This window comes from Microcebus murinus, chromosome 15 (assembly GCF_040939455.1).
Source record: "Microcebus murinus isolate Inina chromosome 15, M.murinus_Inina_mat1.0, whole genome shotgun sequence".
In the NCBI taxonomy this organism is placed as follows: domain Eukaryota; kingdom Metazoa; phylum Chordata; class Mammalia; order Primates; family Cheirogaleidae; genus Microcebus; species Microcebus murinus.
Window position 1 is genome coordinate 44,296,090 of NC_134118.1, and position 23,682 is coordinate 44,319,771.

Consider the following 23,682-nt stretch of genomic DNA (forward strand, 5'->3'; position numbering starts at 1 on the left):
TTTTTTGCAAAGGGAGCACACCTGAAGACCCAACAGCTAGATCAAGAAAGAGGACATTTTTAGCACCTCAGGGGTTTTCCTCATGTCCTCTTCCAGTCACTGTCTACCCCACAGAGGTTTTCCTCCTACGTTTTATACAAGTGTATATTAGCTTGCTAAGGCTGGCAAAACAAAATACCACAGAGTGGGTGGCTTGAAAAACAGAAATTTATTTTTTCACAGTTCTGGAGACTGGAAGTCCTAGATTAACATGTGCGCAGGGTTGGTTTCTCCTGAGGCCTCTCCTCATTTGCAGACAGTACCTTCTATGTCCTCACAAAGCCTTTTCTCTGTGTCTGTGTATCCCTGGTGTCTTTCTGTTTTCTTATAAGGACACCAGTCATACTGGATTAGAGCACCACTCTAATGATCTCAGGTAACTTAAATTACCTATTTAGAGGCACTATATCTCCAAACACAGTGAATTTAAGGTTAGAGTTTTACCATATGCATTTTGGGGGAATACAGTTCAGTCTGTAACAAAATGCTATCAGATAGCATATGCTTTTTTGCATATGACTGCTTCCCTTAACATCGTTTGTGATATTCATCCATGTTGTTCATGTAATTGGGGTTTGTTCATTCTCATCAATGTACAGCATTTCATTGTATGGATATATTTTAATTTATTAATCAGCTCTACTGTTCATGGATATCTGGGCTATTGTTCTTATTATGAATAGTGTTACTATGAACATTCCTGTACAACCATAATATGCCTTTTTCATAGCGACTATAAACCTAAGGGTGGAATTGCCCAGCCATAAGGTATGTATAAGTTCACCTTTAATAGATGCTACCAAACTGTTTTCCAAAATAATTGCAACAATTCCTACACCTACCAGCAGGGTGTGACAGTACCATTCCTCTCATCCTTGCTAATTCTTGGTATTATCTTTTTTTTTTTTTTTTTTTCAGCCACATTTGTCTGCATGCAGTGGTATCTCATTGTAATTTTAACTTGCATTCCAAAGGATTTAATAAAGTTGGGGAAATTTTTACTATGTTTATCGAAACTTTTAGTTCCTTCTTTTGTGAAATTTCTATTTATATCTTTTGACCATTTTTCTATAGAGTTGTCTGTCATTTTCTTATTTATTTGTAGGAGTTTATTTTATATATTCTGAATATGAATTATCTGATATATATATTGCAAGTTTCTTTATATACTCTGTGGCTTGCCATTTCATTCTCTACTTAGCATCTTTTGATAAACAGAAGTTTTTAATTTAAATGAAGTAAAACTTACAATGTTTTTCCATGACAGTTACCACTTATATGCTGTTTAAGAAATCATTTTCCACCCCAAAAGGGAAGACATTTTCTTCTAACTACCTTATTATTTTTCCTTCCACATTTAGATATGCAACCCTCTGGAAGTGATTTTTATATATGTAGGAGTCAGGATTCACTTTTTTCTCCCAGATGGACATATAATTCATTGAGCACCATTTAGTAAAGAAATAGCCCTTTTCCCACTGTTTTACATGGTCAAATCATAATTTATTTGTGTAGTTGTTTGTCAAAACTTGTATGAGTTTGTTTCCAGACTCTCTATTTTGTTTCATGTATCTATTTATTTGTCTCTGTACCAGGTACTTACTGTCTTAATGATAAAAGCTTTATAATTTCTGATATTTGGTTATTTAAGATCTCCAGTTTTGTTTTCTTTGGCTAATGTTGACCTTTTGCATTTCTCTACAAATGTTAGATTATTAATTTTTGTTTTAAAAAAGACTCCTGGGATTTTGATTATACTAAACATACAGATCTATTTAGGGAGAATTGATATCCTTAAAATATTAAGTCTTCTAATCTAAGAGTATGATGCATCTCTTGCCACATAATTTTGTCTGCTTTATTTTCTCTAAATAATGTTTTGAAGGTTTTTGGTGTAGGGGTCATGAGCATTTTTTGTTAGATTTATCCTGAGTATTTGAGATTTTTAATTTCAAGTGTTATAATTTTTGCCTTTTATTTATTTGATTTTATATCATAGCATAATTGATTTTTGTACAATGACACTGAATTCAATAACCTTGCTAAATTTACTGAACAAGTCAAATAATTTTCTGTGGATTCTTTTGAACCATTATTATTTTAAATGTATTTATTAAAAGAAATGAACTAAAATTATTATTTTTGTTTAAAATAAAATTGAAACTTTAATTTTGAAATATTAATAGAACACTAACATTAACAAATATTGAAAAGACAAACTCGACTCTAGATGAGAGTGTGCAATAGTATGTTCGCATCTGAGTAGACACAAGAAAACTTGGAATCATTGTCTCTTTTCTGCGTTCGTATGCATAATATTGTTGTTGAGTAAATAGTCTGCCATTCTGGTCTTTAGTTTCCTCTGTAAAATGATAATATAGGACTAGATAGCTTTTAATTCCTTTTTATCAGGGGTAGATGACTCAGGCAACTTTTGGTTAAATGGTTGTGCCTGCAGACTTTTTTCCTTTTCTTCTGCTCTTCTCTTTATGGTCTTGTGATGGTGAGGGTGATGGGCCTCATGTGACCTCATTTTGGGGGATGGTAGTAGATGGGACAAACCCCTCGGTACTCCCCTGTTTCCTACTCAGGGTACTTGTGAACTTCTGTGTCCCTTGGACACTACACATTGGCTGTGGGGCTAATGGGATTTTTGTCTCAGGTTTATCTCTTTAGACACTTCCCTCCTCTAATGCACCGCAACTGCTCCCATGCCATGTTAAATGTTGAATGCAGGGTTTTATGCTGAAAATCTTGAGTTCTTTCCAGTGCGTGCCCTGAAAAGTAGTCTGCTAGTCCTAATGCATCTGTTACCTCCACCCTGCTTTCATGTTAATATGTTTAAATTAGAGAGAAGGTAAATAAGGATGTTATGTTTGACCTCTTCCTCTGTCTTCTTTTTGCCCATACAACACTTGAGCCCAGGGTAGTTTTCCATATCCTTTATATCATATCCTAAGTTTTTCCCTCTTTTAGCACTGTAAAACTTCAGGCTCTATTAAATAGCTCTCTAAGTCTGACTTCTAATATCTTAATAGAAACGTAGGAAAAGCCTGATATTCAAGACTATCATCTTGCTATATAAATCCAGAATTCTTGCCAGATGTTAAAATCTAGACTGCTTCTTTCTTATTTTATTTATCTTGTAGCAATCCTAATATTCCTTGAGGCAAATGTTACCCTGGCATAAATGTGAGGTCAAACACAGAGATATACAAAAGCATTGTGTTTGGATATATTTCCAAATAATAGCATCCTTGCTATATAGTGTAATATCACCTTTCTCATATTCTTGTGTTTTCTCTTCTGACATATTAGTTTGTTCAAATGTTCTTTAAACTTGATGTAGCAACAATAATGAAATGCTATGCAACTTCCATCATGGGATATGGTAAAATATTTATGACACATAAGTATGCTCTGTCTTATCTATGTTAACAGATATTCAATAGATAGTACTGTGTATGTACTGATTAGGAACCTTCTTCATATGTGCTGATCATTGAATTAAGCAGTGAAGGGGAAAGGTGAGAGGTACTAGTTACAGGTTACAACAGTTGTCCTTGAGGAACTTTAAAATATACTTGGGGAGACATGACAGTACATCACAATACAAGATGGCAATAAAAATTATAAGCATTGACTATAATTGCTGCACAAGATCAGAGAATGATAAAAATCAACAGAGCCCAAAGTACCTAGGGATTATTTTGTGGAGAAGTTGGGAGTTAAAGCTTTGACAGGGTGGTAAATTTGGAAGGTGGTGAAAAGTACAAATTGAACTATAACCGGAAGGAATATATAAGAAGAATAGAACTGGAATAGAACAACATGGCAGCCATCAGACATTCTGCATGACTGAGTAGGAGCAATTATATTGAAGAACAATGTAAAATTCATGGAATGCTCAGGAAACTTAATACACACACATACATACACACATATTTCCAATAGATATATACAATTTTTAGCTGTTTTCCCCATGGGTCTCTTAAAGCTTGTATTGTGAATAAACTAATATCATGGGATGTAAAACTGGAAAGTTCCAATCTCTTCTCATCCATACTAGCATTGGTTGTTTTGGGAGTTTTTAATAAAGGCCATTCTCATTGGAGTTAGGTGCTATTTCATTGTGGTTTTGATTTGCATTTCCCTAATAATTAGAGATGTTGAGCACTTTTTTATATGTTTGCTTGCCATTATTCTATCTTCTTTTGAAAAGTTTCTGTTCATGTCCTTTGTCCATTCATTGATGGGGTTGTTTGATTTTTTCTTGCTGATTTTCCTGAGTTCTATATGGATTCTAGTTACAAGCCCTTTGTCAGATGTGTAGCATGAGAATATTTAGTCCCATTCTATAGGTTGTCTGTTTGCTCTCGTGATAGTTTCTTTGGCTGTGCAGAAGCTTTTTAATTTGATCAGGTCCCGTTTATTTATTTTTGTTGCTGCTCTGATTGCTTTGGGGTTCTTCTTCATAAGTTCTTTGCCTAGGCCTATGTCTCTATTTGTTTATTGGTTTCTTAAGTCTGTCACAGACCTTGGCTTTCAGTAAGGGCTCATTAGGTGTTTTCTGAATTGGATTGAGTGTTCAAGTGTTCATGAGAGTAGACAAGAGCCAATAGCTTTAAGTGAATCTTGAAGTAGATCACAGTTTCTTGAAGGGCTTCTTCAAACTAAAATCTTCAGCAAAATCCAGGAAAGCCACTACAGTGGAGCAGTTTACTAATCTTCCTGAATGAAATGCTGTTCAATTTTTTTCACCCACCTGTCCAAAGACCTAAAATGAGTCTTTGTTTCCTTTGTCGTTATAGAGTCTGATTAATAAATAGACAAATTAGGTAATATCCATTATGATGTGGTTTAATCGCTTTACTATGTCTCTCACTAAGGCAGTGATTCTCAATAGGGTAGGGAGACTTTTTGTTCTTTAAAGGAGAACAGTGGCAATAATAGGAATAATAATGATGTTGATGATTATATTGGCTAACATTTTTTCATGATCAGCTCAGTACTATGCCATGTTCTTTATATGTATTTATCTCAATTATTGTGTCAGCTCCATGGAGTAGAAAGAATTATCATTCCCATATTACAGATGAAAAATGAAGACTTACAGAGTTTTATATACTTGCCTAAGATCACACAGCTGGTAAGATGTTGTGGGGATTGCAGATATGACTATTCCTTCAGTGACTACTATAGTCAGTTAATCAATGTTGTTGTTAATTGTTAACATTTCTTCAGTCAAATAACTTTCTAAAGGGGTGTATTTAAAATTCGTACCTATCTATGTGACAGTCCTTTCTAGAAAGCTGTTGCTCAGACTTGAATTTCTTATCCTCCAATCTGAACATTCAGATAATGATGCAATAAAATCTTTTATGGGATACTCTTCAAGATTGTTATATGCTAAGGGAGGGAATAAGATATATTTTCATAACTTCTGACTTCTATAAAGTACTTTCCTCCTCATTGCAGCATAGAAAAGCTCTGAAATTGCATCTCATAAGAAGGATAATCTGCAATTATTTACAGAGTCATCCCACAATATCTCATTTTATCACTTTATGGAAAGACCCAAACTTTCATGAATATTTTAAAACTCACACTCAGTAGGAGAAGAAGGAAAGTCAGTTTAGATAATTGCAAATTCCATTTCATTCCGTTGTATTTTGAGTAAATGTTCTGTCCTAACATGGCTTACGTCTTGTTTTTTGAAATGATGGAAGCTAATGCCTTTCCCTGATCAAGTGCCAGTCTTGTTCACATGTGAGAAAAGAAAGAGAAGCAAAGAAAACAAGACTGAATATCTGCTACAGTCACCCATGTTCACAGCTTCAGGGGAGAGAGAACCTTTGGGGAAGTTATTTGGCATTTAAAGCAAATGGTTCCAGAGGCAGCTGCTGAATGGAGCTGAATATTTTGTTAAATGATTTTCTTCCCTGACCTTTATTACTAATGAATCTTCTTTAGGAAGCATTTAAAGAGTAAAAAGAAAGGTTGTTTTTATTAATCTCCTTTTTCTTTGCCCATAGAACCTAAAGAAATGGTATTACCTGGCAAGAGATCTGCTGTCTTTTATGAAAAATCAGACCAAGGTAATGCTGATTTTGAAATGATATTTTTTCAGTCCATTTAACTCTGATACATGAAACTAGTTTGCTTTCCTTGATAACTGGTTTTAGATATTGAATGACCTATCAAAAAAAGCAAATTATTATCTGAAAAGCAGAGGGAAGTGTTTATGATGATCACCATATTTATAAAATGAGCAGTACTTTAAAAAAATATAATAGCTTTTCAAAACACTGTGGATAATGGTTAATTTTCTGATAACACTTTTTCATTTATGTTAATATGTGAACAGGATCTTGACTTAGAAGATTGCATTCTCTTTAGAAATATCTCCAATTAATGTAACATTTGAAAATGATAGGCAGTAATAGAATTAGACTCTTGGTAGAGTACAATAATAAGATTTTTTTTTCCTTTTATTTAGCATTAGTCAGTTGATTTTACATGTTATTTTTGGAATATGCAAAAAATTTCAGTGTGAATTTCTGGAAAACTTTGAGTTTTATGAAGACAGCCTCATATAAAACACACATTTTCTTTGGAAAGATTGAATTATATCATACAGTTGATGAATAGCATGCCTGATTATGCTTAACAGATTGCATATCTAGTTGTTACATTTTCAAATTGCTGTGTGATTTATTTACATATGTTGTCCTAAGAATATGAAAACTTATGCAAATATTCTAATGACATATGCATGTAAACAAAATAGATGAAGATATATAATGTGTGTATGTTTTATGAATAAAGCTACTATCACAAAAGAGATTTTTACAGAAAAATTTCAGACAGGGAAATTTTTGAAGGGAACCAGACACATCTGTTGAGGACTATCTACTTATATAGCCCTGAAGATATGATGACAATATATGTATATGAACATTTACAATACAGTAACTAAATGTACTATGTGGTTGCAGACTAATTGGAAGTGACTGGGTTTTATTTCTGGCAAATTGTTGAATTCCTGAAAACAAATGAGTATTGAAACAAAGGTAGCATTTAAATTTAACGGACATCAACAGAAAATTTTGTTTCTGAACTTTGATTTGCAGTTGAGCAAAAATGAATCGTTAAATTGGATTACAAATCAAGATGTTTCTACTTACTCCTGGCTTTTAGTTAATTCTTCAGAGGAGGTGTAAATCCCTTGAGAAAACAGCTTCTCTTCACTAAAAGGGATTTTGAATTGTAGGCACTCTATCCAAGTTTTATCTATACCAAAATGTTAATTCAAACTAAAATATTATCAAATGGTTAATGAAATCAACTTAGAGTTGCCTTTTACATAGAACTATTAGCAGTGGCTCCCCAAAGAGGGACGGTATAATGAAAACCAACACCTAGACCATATGGGAAGAGGTTGACGCTGAGCCATGTGATGTAGGCATAGGGAGATAAGTGGTAGGAAAGTGCCTGCAGAGTGGGATCAGTGGAAGATGGCACAGGAAAGAGAGAAGGAGAAACACACTGACTAAGATGAAGCCAATGAGGAGGATTAAGGATCCACGTGTTTTAGAATAAACATAAAGAAAGTAGGGATCACAGACTCTGCAGGATGTGTTCATGTGAATTTCTCTTTTCTCGTAGCTATGTATAATATTGATATACACTAACATATTCAATTTATTAGGTTTTTATCTTATTCAAGTTATGGACAAACTTACTTTGAGGTGAATGTAATAAAGGAAGACTCGAGGCAAGGGAAGGAGATTCCTATTAACACGGTTGAATTTCCAGCATCAATGTACCCAGAGTAACACAATTTGTTTCTTCTCATCATGAGAACAAAGGAACCATTCTGTATAGTGACAAAGAGCAAGTGCTTTGGCGTGATAAAACTCCCAAAGAGATTATGATTTAGGATGCGCACGCGCTCGTGTGTGTGTGTGTGTGTGTGTGTGTGTGTGTGTCTGTGTGTCTGTGTGTGTGTGTGTGTGTGGAGGGTGGGAACAAGGGGTGAAGGAGTAGATGGAGTGGGAGGACTCATGTGGCCAGGAGAATGGTGTTCCTGTCATCTTCTCTCCAGGTTGATCCTTTAGATTTGTTGAAATAGGAGGGTTTGCAATCTTATATTAAATACAATTCCTGTGAATGAGACAAAGTGTGCTAATGTATTAACACTCTGCCTCTATTATCTCAGATGAGGTATGTGGATCTAAATTTCAGTGTTTAAATAGTGGAAGTTTAAGATGTACTAGTAAAGGTGCTATTTTTAGACAAATGGGAGCATTCAGCTTTTTTTAGTTGCACACGATGACTAACACACTATTTTGTATAAAATTAACTTTGGCGATGAGTTCAGAGTGCAAGCTGTTGGATTAACAGGACACTTTTGTGTGCACATACACCTGCAAGTTCTGTACTTTACTCTTATAAAAAGGGTATTTAAATAATTTTTCATGTAGTGTTTTAATATGAAATTATTGGTATCTGTTAGTCACAATATTCTTAACTTTGTCATCCAAAGATAGAGGAAACTTCAATTAGTCAGGTCAAAATATCTTTCTATATACCTGGCAAGATTATATATCAACATAAAATAGAGACTGTTATTCTGTTCAATTTTTACATAGGTTTATATGTCCAGGAGATAGATCGAATTTCAATTAAGAAAATTTCATGTCTGTAATTTATTTTTATTATGTTGGAATATTAAATTTTATTCTCACATATATTTAATTTTTCTGTCAGAAACTGAAATGGGATATTAAGGATTCAGCAATTTTTTGATGTACTCTAGGTTGAAATCTAGGCTTCATATAAACACAATTTTGCAAATTGAAAATAAAGTGGATTATAAGGCTAGTGGGTAGGGTTACTTATGTTCAAGGACATTAAGAAATAAGTTATGTATTATTTACAGCTTATATTTGTAGTTTATTATTATTGGTATAGAAAACTTTACATATATAATGCACATTGAGATTTAAAAGGATAAAAATCTCATAATATTTTAAGAACTTATTATAAATTATATTTTATGTTATTTATCACATATCTACTATAATAATAAAATTAAAAGTAAAATATCAAAACTTACAGGTTGATTAATAAGTTACTGACCATGAATTTAAATGAAAGAAATAGTTTAAGGCTTTAGATGAAACTTGTGTTGTAATTCTCACAATACCTGAATTAGATTGCATGTCTGGTATATACTGTACAATGCTTTACAGAAACATAATTATCATATCAAAACCAGTATGCTCCAAAAGGAGTATTTAAACTGAAAATAAGAGGGTAAATCATTGAACATTTTTATGGAGAAGTGATTAAAAACTAATTTTTAAAGAGAAATTTACATGAGAAGGAACTATCATGATAGTTTTAAAGAATTTGGCTTTTGTGATTTTTATGATTTTTATCATTCGCAAAAATTCTTGGTCTTATTGACTCTTCTATTAGTTTCTGTGGGATATTTCATCTTTTTGAAAGTTTTATAAAAGCTCTCCGTACTATGAACCATAGCATTTTCTATCAGCTTCTGCTAATATTTAGGTTCTTCCATCAATTCCCCACCTATGTTTCTTACTTTGTTTTTTTCTTACTCCACTGCTTACTGCAAACATTCTTTTCTTTGCTCAGGCTGAAAACTCAACTCTGAAAGCACAGTCTTTTTTCTTCCTTATTCCAAAGCCTACCTAACTTTAAAACTTCTCTTTAAGAAGCTTTCTGAGACCCTCATTATATTACAATTATCTCTCTCCCTTAGCTAGCCTACATTCACTCAGTAAAATCACTTAGATGTCATATCTGTCACACTGTCATTGATTTGCCTGTATTGCTATAGTCTTTTATGTGTACATATGTATATATATTACATATATAATTTTATACCATATATAAAGGTACACACACAAACATGAAAAATGTTCTTCTGTCATCCACTTTCACTCCCACTTGTGAATAAAGTAGACAAATTTTGAATGAATGAGCTCCATGAACTTCCAGGATTTCCACTGAAGGAATATTTAAAAGCTAAAAGATCTCTTTGTAGTGTAAGAGTTATATAATTTAGCTATGTCTTTTATTAATTAGGATTGCTTTGCAAACCAACTCTATTTCTATCACATCTTTTTAGTAAAAACAAAATCTAAATTCAAATCAACTAATTTATAAAGCCACCGTGGAAACACATTCTTTTCACCAAGGGTAGATGGCCTAATTCTATCAGCCATTGGCTTTGTGCCACTTTACACATGTCATTGGAGAAAAAGCTAACTTGACCTACCCAATAAAGGCACTTTTGCTTAAGACCAAAACTGCTTTATGAGAACACTACCTAATCCATATCTTACATCAGGATCAATAGGGGAGAAAAGCTACATTGTAATTTGCCAACTCATTCATTTATTATTTATTCATTCATTAATTCAATGTTACCTACTGTGATCCAAAGTGCTTTAGCTGGAGTGGAGTTACATGCAGAACTAGGGAGTTTTTCTCTTTTTCTAGACACACACACACACACACACACACACACACACACACACACACACCATCCATTCATCCATCCTTATGTATAGAGGCTATAGAATACATTTACATGCTGGTAGAAATTATCTCTATGCTTCTTATCATTTTCACATAATTTCAATTTTTTTCAGGTTATTCTGCACATCACAATTCATGTGGACAGTTGGAACCCTTTAAGGCAGTCTCTGATAGCTATTTTTAAATCTTCAATAGTTGTTGAATCCCATGCCTAGGATTTTGTGGCCATTTTGAATGTGCATGTATGTCTGTGGATATGCAGTCTGAAATAACATATAGCCACCTCTGCAGTGGAGTCTCTCTAGGCTAGGATCCTGAAAGTACATAAATGCTAGGTATGGAAGTTGGAGTAGGATTACGGTTCTTTGGGAAGTTGAGATGAAATTAGGTCTATTGGCATTAGGGAAGAGCTTCTAGGAATTGGGGCTTCCAGATGATTGACAATTCCCAATTAAGGACTAAGGAATTTGAGAGAATTGGTTCCTTAAAGGCTTTAGCAGATGGGCTAGCTTTCATTTCTTCAGTTTTGTAGTACAAGCATTACTTTGTAAAACAAATCAAGTCAATGAAGGCAAAGTGGTCAGGGCCAAAACAAATAATTTGTAACAGGGGATGTCCACTGGACTTTGCAAGTATACACTTGAATATATATTTATGTTTGTCTTCCTTTCTTTCTTTCTTTCTTTCTTTCTTTCTTTCTTTCTTTCTTTCTTTCTTTCTTTCTTTCTTTCTTTCTTTCTTTCTTTCTTTCTTTCTTTCTTTCTTTCTTTCTTTCTTTCTTTCTTTCTTTCTTTCTTTCTTCTTTCTCCCTCCTCTAGTTGGCCCTCCATATATGCAGGTTCTCCATCTGCAGATACAACCAATGGGAAAAAACAAACAATAAAAAATAATACAAATAAAAAAACTACAGTATAACAACTATTTGCATAGCATTTGTATTGCATTAGATATTATAAATAATTTAGAAATGATTTAAAGTATCCAGGAGGGTGTTCATAGGTTGTATGAAAATACTGTGCCATTCTATATAAGAGACTTGAGCACCCACAGATTTTGGTGTCCTGGGAAGATGGGGACCAATCCCCAGCAGATAAGGGGATATTTTTGATGTATTTGTTTTTTAAAAAAGTTTGCCACTAGATGTCAGCAGCAACCTCCTAGGGTCCCTGTGGCCTTAATTTGTAACAACAAAAAATGGTACTTTATTAGAACATCTTATCTGAGAATAGTAAGGACTTATTTTGAAAGTTGAAGAACTATTTTTTGAAGTATTAAGAATAGGATTATAAGTGCTATCAAATATTCTGAAATTACTTTCTAAACTGATTCCTGTTCACATGTAATCAGTTACTTTTACTTATAGTATTCTCTGTATCAGTGATCTGGCATGAAGAATTGTGTGACTTGAGTAATCTGTTAGAAATTGTACTTGATTCCAGAGCTCTAAACTTCTGTTTCAATGCTTTAGGATTCATTCATGCCATCACTGTATTTGGGTTTGTTTCATTCCATTTTTGTAAAAGCGTTTTTGGTGCTATAACCCACCAGAAGATTGCATGGTATTAATTTTTCAGCAACTACATCTGTGTCCTGTTTACTTAGTAATGTTTAAACTTTCCCAGATCCGTATTCTGTTGTTAAAAGATAGTCAACATTTTGATAGATGCCACAGAGTATTATGGATATTTGCACATCAGTTGACAACTAATCTAGAAACATGAAAATGATATTTTTCATGAACTATAGTGCATATTATTTTTTAGTCCTTAAAAAAATAGGTAAAAGTATCTTAAATATTTTTCCAAAGATTAATAAGAAAATTGTAGTATTGGCCAATGTTCAATAGATATTAATAATGTTATTTTAAATAATACCTTTAATGTCTCGTTGGATTAGATTCACATTAGCAGGAAGATTCAGCCTAATCTGTTGGATTTTAGGCATGAGTTAGAATGTAATAGTAGGTGACTGCATGTGGATCCACCAATTACCCAGAGATTTATAAGTGACAATGAAAAGCATAGAGTTGTTCCTATTTCTTTCCCTTGGAAAAAAATTTGCTTTAACTGCATTTTTAAAAAAATCTTAAGAAAAGATGTAAAGAAAATTATGAAAGCATTTCCTTTTCTGAAGCACATTCTACCAAAGAAAATACTAATGTAAATATTACATCTTTATTACTTTTAAGATTTTTTTTAATTGTTCCAGTTGGAGTAATTGTGCCGTGAGATATGGCTAACTGAAGCCGTACATAGGCTAAAGAAATAATTACGTTTATATTGAAGTTGTTATATTTGAAATTTATAGGCTCAACTTCATAAGATTAACATTGAGTTTCCTATATTTTGCATATCTATTTTAGAACTGCTAGTAAAAAGGACTTACCAAGATTTTTCCCAAGACCATGGTTGTTATTGTTGGTATCTCTTTTCTTTTTTAATTTTTTTTTTCATTTCAGCATTTTACGGGGGTACAAATGTTTAGGTTACATATATTGCCTTTGCTCCACCTGAGTCAGAGCTTCAAGCATGTCCATCCCCCAGATAGTGTCCATCCCCCCCCATTAGGTGTGTATATACCTATCCCCTCCTCCTACCTCCCACCTGCCCAACACCCGATGAATCTTATTACTATATGTGCACTTAAATGTTGAGTTATTCTTTAGTTATGTTTATAGGTGATGAGGCAAACATTTGAAATCATGCTGCAGTTACTTGACTGATGTAATTGCCTCACATGGAGTGGGTACAGTAGCAAGTACTGTTAATAAATGGAAGGCACTTTATTGGTTTGATGTTCTGTTAAGGCATCGCTACATGGAACCTGGTGTGGAAGCCCACAGCTTGCCTGACCTGTGATAGTCTAGTCTATACTTCCCATATGTAACTCCCTAGAAGGGAGCATGGCCAAGATCTGACTGAGGCGTCTATATATGTCTTTAGTCTGTCACTTTCTTCATCATTTGTAAAGAGTTAAATGACAGCTGTTCAGGAGGTATTTTGAATAGACAGACTGCCAATTTTAAACCATTCCAGCAACACTTTAAGAAGCTAACTCCCATTTCTATATGCATCAGTGCATTTCTTCTCAACATGTTCATTTGCCTGCACATTGGCATGGATTAAGTTAAACTATAGAGGGGATTGGGTTCCTTTTGGGCTATTTCATAAATTCAAACACTTCAGCCTGACATTCAAAGGCCATTTTTCCACTGCTGCATTCCAAATCTTCCCAGCCTCATTTCCACTGGATTCTTCACCCAGATGTTGCCCTGTAGCCCTTACAACCTGGTTGATCTCACATGTGTATGACTTACTTATTTCTACCTCAATGACTTTGCATTACCATTTTTTTTTTTCTACCTAGAATTTGAATTTTTTCTCCCCTCTCCCAACTTCTTGATCTTCACTTCAGAGACAGCAGTGTGTAGAAAGGTCACTTCTTGGTAGCCAGATGGCTTGGGTTCAAATCGTAGACTGGTGACATCTCACTGAAGGCAAGCTATTTACCCCTCCATGTCTCATAGCAGTTTCTTCCATGAAACCTGGGAATGAAAAATACTTAAATCAGTTAGCTAAGTAAGAATATTAATATTAACTTAGCATAGTTACTGGCAAATAGGAAGTGCTTAATATATATTAGCCAGTATTAATTCCATCAAGTCAGTCTCAAAATTCACCTTCATAAAATTTAGCCTCAAAATTTACTGTTCTTTATATAGCCACTAATCTCATTGTCCTGTATTGAAGCTCTATCTGCCGACCCTACCAGTGCTTTTACATTTGGTGATCTGTACATCTTACTTAATCATGTGATATATTAATTTCCTCATCAATAACGCAGAATAATAATGGTCATCATGACCATACCTAGGGTTATGGTCAAAGCAAAATTAGAAAATAGATATAATAACAGGATTGGTAATATCACTTATCTTGCTCTTGTTATATGTAAGATACTGAACAAGGAGCTTTACTTACATTAACCTTTCACTGAACAGCTCATCCTCATGGTGGTAGTAGGGTTCTAAGAAAGAGAAAACATAAGTGCTTTAGGGTTCTTGAGGCCAAAGGTTCAGAACTGCCACAAAGTACTGCATTCTATTGACCAAGGAAAATCTCAAAGCCAACCTGTAATCAAGATATAGGGAAATAGGTCCGGTGCGGTGGCTCACGCCTGTAATCCTAGCACTCTTGGAGGCTGAAGCAGCAGAATTACTTGAGGTCAAGAGTTCAAGACCAGCCTGAACCAGAGAAAGACTTCACCTCTATCAAAAATAGAAAAATTAGCTGGGCACAGTGCGCCTGTAGTTCCAGCTACTCGGGAGGCTGAGGCAGGAGGATCCCTTGAGCCCAGGAGTTTGAAGTTGCAGTGAGCTATGATGATGCCACTGCACTCTAGCCCAGGGGGACAAAGTGAGACTCTGTCCCCCACTCGTCCCCCCCAAAAGAAAGAAAGAAATAGGGAAATAAACTTTAGAGGAGGAATTGCAAAATCACGTCACAATTTGTTGGATAAAGGAGGATAGAGAATTGGGGTCATTTTTGTAATCAATATACCCAAATCTACATTCTACACATGAGAAAAACTGAAATAAAAATGAGATTAATTAACCTTTTGCTAGGGTGGAGTTGGGACCTGTACCTGGCCTCTTGTGAAACTTCATTTCCCAGGACCTAGTGATTCAACAAGCAATGGGCACGTGACACAAACAGATTCACAGCCCTAACATGAGACGTGCTGTACAAGACACAAGAGAGAGAAAGACTCTTGCTTTAGGATCAAAATTGTCAGGGTGTTGACTTATAGTTACTGGTAATCATTTGTTCTGCCATTTGGGGACCATAATAAGACAGTTCAAAATTTTTTAAAACATGGGAAGAGCAAGAGAGAGCCAAGATAATTTAATGAGTAAGTATGAGAAAGATGTGATTGTATCATCTGAGCCACTAGATCCAGCCATGCTTGAAATCTTAAGGTTACTAATTTTTTACTGCAATGCTTTTATATTTTTGTTGTTAAACTGGTTCAGCTAAGGTTTTGATCTGATCACTTGAAGCCTGAACAATTTTAACTAAGGACAGTTGTATTATTTTGCAAAAATGACCTCAGTAGTATTTCCACTCCCACATGCTCTTCTAGAAGCTCCTTGGCACCCCTGATCAGGAGGTGAAGACTCCTTTCCCTTCCCTTGAACCTGAGTGGGCTTGTGTCTACTCTGATGAACAGAATACCGTAGAAGTAATGCTATGTGAATTCCAAAGCTAGGTCACAAAAATGATATAGAACCTATATGCTTCTCTCTCTCTTTTGGGACAACTGTCACTGGAACCTGTTTATCACGTTATGAGAAAGTCCAGGCCTGACGGAATAGTGATTTGCAAGGTGTTCTGACTGACAGTCCCAGCTAAGGTCTCAGCCAACAGCCAGCATCTTCTAACAGCCATGTGAATAAACGAATCTGCAATAGTCCCAGTTCCCAGCCGTGGGACAGCCTAGGTGATGCTGGGTGGAACAGAGACAAGCTATCCCCTCATGGGCCCAAGCTAAAATGCAGATTTGTGAGCAAAACGAATGCCACTATTTTAAGCCACTTGTCTTGGGGGTGATTTGTTAGGCAGTCATAGATAACTGCAGTGCTCACTTACCCTGTAGCTCCTTCCCGGGGGCTCTCTTTTATTACTAAGACACTTGTCAGCCCTAGCTCCCATCCTGTAACTGCCATTACATTACATTACATTTCACTTATGTTTTATTTAAACTTACCTTGTTTACCAGGTAGACATGGACATTTTGTACTGACTATTATTTTCCCCATTGGCTCTATGGCATAGCTTTTCTTCAAATGGATATAGGGTTGGGGATTCTCATGTTACTCTATACCCCCTGTTAAAAAAAAAACTAAGATCCTGATTTGTCAAATTCTACTCTCACTCTGTAGTGTATGCCATCTAATATAATAGCCATTAGGCACATATGATTATTTAAATTTCAATTAAATTAAAATTAAATAAAATTGGCAATTCAGTTCTTTAGGTACATTTCAAGTGCTCAATATTTATATGTGGCTTCTGGCTAACATACTAGACAATGTAAAATTATAGAGCATTTCCCTCATCTCCCTGTTCTATTGGACAGTGTTACTCTGATTTGCAATTCACACATGTGGTCCAAAGCTAAATCCTTTAAATACTGGGATTCAATGTTAAAAATCTTTTGACCTACAGCAGAGAGCTCTAAAGGATTTGGTCTCTGTTTCCTAGGTATGAGCTCTGGGAGAGGACAGAGATGAGAATCTGTGCTTCAGTTAATAGGGTTATGTTTCATTTACATTTACATGAAAGGACTGCCTTTTGTGGCCTTACTAAATTCTTTCCTAGCCCCTGGATGTGTTGGCTACATTAGTTTCCTTATTCAACCCTGTCTGAGTTTTAGAAGAATTCAACTCACAGAAGTTATCCTAGTAACAAAAGATATCCCTCTGCAAATACTTGGTCTCCTGCTCTCCCAGCAGCCAGTTCTCATGAGCACACAGGGCTCCTGTTGATTTGAAAGTGGACTCTGGCTGTGGAGTAGATATTGCTCCCTTAAAAAAGAAAAAGAATAACTTCAAGGCAAAGGGGCCTTTATTCTCCCTGGGTATAAGTTTCCTTGAAAGCTTGTTTATTGATTTTTCTTGTATCAACTGAGCTTGCAAGCTATAAAAGAAAAAAAAAACTAAACAAAAAATAAAAAGAAGCAGGGAAATATTATCAACGATCAACAAGTTTATTCATCAGCTTTATCTCATTTGTAGTCAGTCACCACAGGGCTGTGAAATAAAAAGCACCACAAGCTGCAATCCCAGTTTTTATTATGGAATCCATAGACTTTAGTTGATCAAAAGGGAAAACAAACACTTAAGCTTTCAAGCGAGGGTCCATTCTCATTAAAAGTGATTGTGCCTGAATTTATGTCAATGTATAAGAAGAGTGCTAAAAGTGAACAGAAGGGAACGTGGCTGAGAGTGAGCCAGGCACAACTACAATGGTGCTAATTTTGGTCTCTAATCAATCTGTCACATTACCCAAAATATCCTTTGCTAACATTGTTCCTATAGAAAGATATTTTCCTAAATTTATGACCCATATGATGAAACCTCAAAAAAGTCCTCTAATCAGGTAGTTTTGGAAAATGCTGAATTTTATATGTCCCTCCTGTAGTTTTATGGTGCACATTAGAATATTTTCTGAGAAATTCTGCTGTAAAGAAGCCTGTTTAACTTTGCTTAACCTAGTATTTTCTAAAATTAGTGGAGCATGAAACCTTTTATATTTTAATATATATTTTCATGTAATACTCATTGCATCCAGTGGTAGTAGGTTTCAGTGAAGCACACTTTGTGGAACGCTGCTTTAGAATAAAACTTGATTTCCCAAGAGGTCTTGGGAAGGATAACACTTTAATCCATTAGCAGCCATTTAGATAGATTAACTTTCCTGACTGAGCAGGATCCTAAGACTCTGATGGTGTGTCAGAGGCAAACACATGTTACCTAAAGAAGACTGTTTTAGCAGGACTCCTGAGAAGCTCAAGGGGGGCCAACCATATTGGGCAAGGACTTTTCTGGGACATGAGACTTTCAGAGATATGTTTCTGGGAAGGTCAATATTAGAAGACATCAAATGGGAGATTATTAGTGGAAGAAAATTTTAGTAGTGCTGCTGTCTGACTTCTAGAGACTGTTCAATCACTTCCTTTTCCTTCTTAAATAACTATTTCTCATAAGAGTAGACTTCTCTTACTGTTGCTACTTTCTCACCAACCATTCACTCTTTGATCCACAAAAGTATTTCATGTACTTTTTCATTCCAGTAGAGCTCCTCTTTCTCAGATAACCCGTTATTTTCTACTTGCCAAATGCAGTAGATGCTTTCTGGGTGAACTCACTGGACACTATGATTTTGGATTGTAACTAATTTCTTTAGACTTCCCTATTTCTACCTTGAGCGCTGGCCACATTTTGAGCTTCAAAATTGTATCCCCAGGGGCATCTCAAATTTATGTCCAAAATTGATCTCACAAAGTTATACTCTGAGCCTCTTCCTCCTATAGATCATTTGAAGAACCATCAACTATCCACTTACCCAAGACAGAAACCTGGGAGTCATCCTTGATTTCTCTTTTATTCTTAGTATATCACAATCAGTCAACAAGTCTTATTGATTTTCACATTTTTAAAAGATATTTCCTTTGTCCTACAGTCCCCATTTCTTTCCCCTTCTTAGTCTCCAGTAAATCACTGGCCTCAGGGTCAAACCATAGCTCTTCCACCTGATACCTGGGTAACCTTGAGCATGTTTGTTATTCTCTTATGCCTCATTTTCCTCATCTTGGGGATGAGGATAATAGTAATATCTAAGAGAGAGGTGTTCTATAATTTTGTGAAAATTAGATGGGAATAAAGTGGGGATGTGGAGAGAAGATTAAATTGATTGTTTCCTTTTGTATCCCAAGGAGCAGGGTGTGGGGGAGTATTTGTTTATTATTAGAGTAAAAAATTTAGTGAGTTAATTGGCATGTAGATAGGAAGAAATATTCTTTTAAAATGCTAAGGTAGTAAAATTTTTAAAAAACCTATGTTTGCGATTGATGGTAATAGGAAGATAATTTATTAATATTTTTATTTTTCATTATATAATCATTGGGTATTGACAGGAAAATAAAAGAAGGAACTTGAACTATTTATACCACTCTTTAGGCCAGTGGAAATGACTATATGTGTGATGGAGTAGATAAAAAATAAGGACCCAATGGCAGCATTCCTTGGACATTGGTATTATCTGCTCATACAAGCCAATATTTAGGCATCTGCATTTTGTAGGCTCAGCCAGCAGGAACACTGCTAAGGTAGGATTTAGATGTTCTTATCCTTTAAGACATGGCTATTAATGTTAGTCAATTTCTTATCAATATCTCTTATATTTGCTTAATGGCTTTCCTAGTCCATTACTGCTGCTCTAATAAAATAACTTAGCCTGGGGAATTTATAAATAATAGAAATTTATTTCTCACAGTTCTAGAGGCTGGGAAGTCCAAGATCAAGGCACCTGCAGGTTAGGTGTCTGGTGAGGGCTTGCACCTTCTTGCTGCATCCTGGCAAAAACGATAAACAGCTTTCTCATAGCAAAAAAGATAGACAACTCTTTCATACTGCGTCTAGAAGGTCATTAATTTCATTCATGAGGACTCTGCTATCATCAGTTAATCACCTCCTAAGGTCTACACCTCTTAATACCATCACATTGATGATTAAGTTTCAACATATTAATTTTGGGGGACACATTCAGCCCATAGCGATGGCTGAACACCCTTTTCAAAACTGCATCACACAGAGAAAGAACTGCATAGAGTACAAATAGCCATGTGTACTCTCAGGCCTACTGTCATAATAAGAAGAATAAATGATTGATAATAGGCATTCATTGTTTTAAGAACTATTATTGACCCCCATTGATGGGTTTTTAATTCTAGATGCTGGGAATATAGCAGCCTACAAAACCCACAGATATTCCTGTCCTGTTGGATCTTATGACCCAGTAAGAGAAAACATAGTGTAAGCAAAATAAATAATTGTATAGTATTCTATAAAAGAACCATAGACAAAAGTAAAGCTGGAAAAGGGTACAGAGCATCTTTAGTTGGGGGTAGAATTAAATATTTAAATAGGGAGGCCTGAAAGTCCTCACCAAGAAGATTTGAGCAAAGACCTGCACAAGGTCATGGGACCAATGAATGGTTCTGATTAAAAGAATGAGATGGTCTGACTTTCCTTTTACCAGGCTCATTGCAGCCACCCTTTGAGAATCAACAGAAGGGAAGGCCAGCCATTAGGCTATTGCAGTAGATGGTAGTGGATGGGGCCAGGACAGTCGTATTGGAGGTGATATGTTCCAGAGATAAAGTTTAGTGTGAGTGTATTTCGCGTCTCTAAGGCCCATACTCTTTTCTGCAGAAATACCAGGAGTTCAAGGGCAGACTGAGGGAGAGAGACCAGGGAACAAAATCTAGAGAGAAACATCAAGGAGATAGGAGGGGAATCTTTAGAAAGTTATGTCACAGAAGCAAAGACAATGCAAATTTTCAGGAGGTATGAATAATTTCAGCACTGCAGAGAATTCAACTATAAATATATCTGAAGGGAGCACATCAAATTTGAGAAATAAAAGGCCATTGGTTATATTATCAATAGCAATTGTAATGGGGTTGCTGAAGCAGAAACAACAGATTGAGATTGAGAATTAAAGAAGTGTAGACAGACCAGCCTGAAGCAAAAGTGAGACCCCATGTCTACTAAAAATAGAAAATATTAGCCAGGTGTGGTGGTGTGCACCTCTAGTCCCAGCTACTCGAGAGGCTGAGGCGGGAGGATCAGCCCAGGAGTTTGGGGGTTTTGTGAGCTAGGCTGAAGCCAAGGCACTTTAGCCCAGGCAACAGAGCAAGACTCTGTCTCAAAAAACAAAAACAAAACTGAAACCAAAACAAAAGGAAAACCCCCTAAAAAACTTATAAAACAGAAAAAAACAAACAAACAAAAAAGAGATGCTGATGGAGAATATAGATTACTCTTTCATGAAGCTTGATAGATACAGACAAGTGGCTTTCAAAAAAATTTTTTTTACCACAATCCACAGTGCAAAGTACATCTCATACTGTGATCTATTTACTATACATGCACACACACACCTCAACCTATATGGATGGAAATAATATTTTGTGACCTAACAACTACTTTTTATATGTGTAATGCACTGTGATATTTTCCATTCTCTTTCATATAATTTCCTTTTAAAAATGCTTGCCACATTCCAGTAAATTAATCATATAACCCACTGTAGGGTTTTGACTCACAATTTGAAAAACATGATCAGAGGCAGCAATCAGGATAGAAGATTACATCTTGGAACCATTGCCCACATTCTCTACCATGCCTTTCAGTATTATACCTTGGCCCTTGTGCTGAAACTTTCAGAAACATAATCTCTCCCTTACATATTGAATTTTTACCCTTCAATCTGTAGTCACAAACTGAAAATCAATAGGAAAGCCAATGCAACCTTATTCTAATATCATTAAGACTTGGTGCACAGTTAAAGGCATTGGCTATGCTCGTAGGTAAGTGTTTCCTGCCAACAAAACAGTATGGGCAGGTTTCCCTGCTTTGATTTTATTCTCTCTCTGTGACTTCTGAGCTGGAGATCCATGACCTAGGCAGAGGGTGGTAACTGTGCTGGGGAGCTTTGGCCTCTGCTTGGGTTTAGAATGGATTTTTTTGAGGAGTACTTGGCAAATTCTAGAGGCTAATAAATATTTATCAAATAAACAAATGGCATTGAGTAACTTATTTTTGAAAGAAAAGTTAATGTAGGCCAATAAAAATGATTACTGCTTCCTGCACTGCAAATCTATACTAATATAATATTAAAGTTTGTAGAACACTAAGGAGAGTAAAATTGATCTAAAGAAAATGAGGGGTAGGCAATAGGCAGAAAGGGTTGGAAGGTCAAAGGAGGACCTACCCTTCAGGTTGGGACTCTTAATAAGTTGGGTAGAAAAACATAGTTAAAGATCCATGAGAGAAAGAGTAATTAATTTGGGCCACTGTTTCAGGGGAGGAAGATTCCCCTTAAAGAAGAGAAAAACCATTTCTATGAGGTTGGATGGTTCCAATTATAGTTACATTTATAGATTAGGAATGGGAAGATGAGGAGGTTATTTACTAATGTCTCTGATTTTCTTTATGAAATAGAAATCAAGACCTTTTGCTGAGAGTGGGAAGGTGTATGTTAACCGAATGTTTGAGGATGACACTGAAGTTTTAGGGGAGTAATTGGGTAGAAGATGCTGATTCAGTGTAAGGCATTGGTGTGTATATGACAGACTAGTAATTACCTATTAGCAGTTTCCAATTCTGTCTTCTTTCTCATTGGTTTAAAACTAAGGTCATGAATTGATAATTCACAGGAGTTGGATAAGGCCCACATATTTTTATTTTTTTTTGAGACAGAGTCTTGCCTGGGCTAGAGTGCCATGGTCAGCCTAGCTCACAGCAACTTCAAACTCCTGGGCTCAAGCAATCCTTCTGCCTCAGCCTCCCGAGTAGCTGGGACTACAGGCATGTGCCACCATGCCCAGAAATTTTTCTATATATATTTTAGTGGCCAATTCATTTCTTTCTATTTTTAGTAGAGATGGGGTCTCGCTCTTGCTCGGGCTGGTTTCGAAATTCTGACCTTGAGTTATCCGCCCACCTCGGCCTCCCAGAGTGCGAGGATTACAGGCATGAGCCACTGCACCCTGCCAGGGCCCACATACTTGTTTTATCTGTTTCCTGTTATTTTAATAAACCAAGTTTAAAAATGAGGTGCTTGATATGCAAATTTTAGATTTCCAGATTTAGAAAACCAGTCAGACAATTGGTAATGATTCACTGGAGTTGAGCAATATCTAGTCTTTTTAGAAAAGGCCTATACTCTACTTTTGGCTCAGCCCCTGCCATTACATGATATGCATCTACATGGGACTCGAATCACTCATTTGTGATGCTTGTCTGGCCCCTATAGATGTATGAATGTAAAATCCCTGCTTTATTTTTTATTTTTATTTCAGCATATTATGGGGATACAAATGTTAAGGTTACATATATTGCCCATGCCCTCCCTCCCCCCTCAAGTCAGAGCTTCATGAGTGACCATCCCCTAAACGTTGCACATCTCACTCATTATGTTTGTATATACCCGTCCCCTCCTCCTCCCTCTTACCTGCCCAACACCCGATAAATGTTATTCCTATATGTCCACTTAGGTGTTGATCCATTAATACCAATTTGCTGGTGAGTACATGTGGTGCTTGTTTTTCCATTCTTGAGATACTTCACTTAGTAGAACGGGTTCCAGCTCTATCCAGGAAAATACAAGAGATGCTATATCACCATTGTTTCTTAAAGCTGAATAGTACTCCATGGTGTATATATATACCACATTTTATTAATCTACTCATGTATTGATGGGCACTTGGGTTGTTTCCACA

General features: G+C 35.7%; 1 protein-coding gene across 7 annotated transcripts in view; it reads left to right on the forward strand.

The window, feature by feature from the left end:
• INPP4B (inositol polyphosphate-4-phosphatase type II B) overlaps nucleotides 1-23,682 on the forward strand; it is a 687,065-nt gene that overhangs the window by 100,925 nt on the left and 562,458 nt on the right. For all 7 annotated transcript variants that reach the window (XM_076010603.1, XM_076010604.1, XM_076010602.1 and 4 more), the window contains one exon: nucleotides 6,075-6,137. The gene's annotated coding sequence lies outside the window, so the exon portion shown is untranslated. The remainder of the gene's footprint in view (nucleotides 1-6,074; nucleotides 6,138-23,682) is intronic.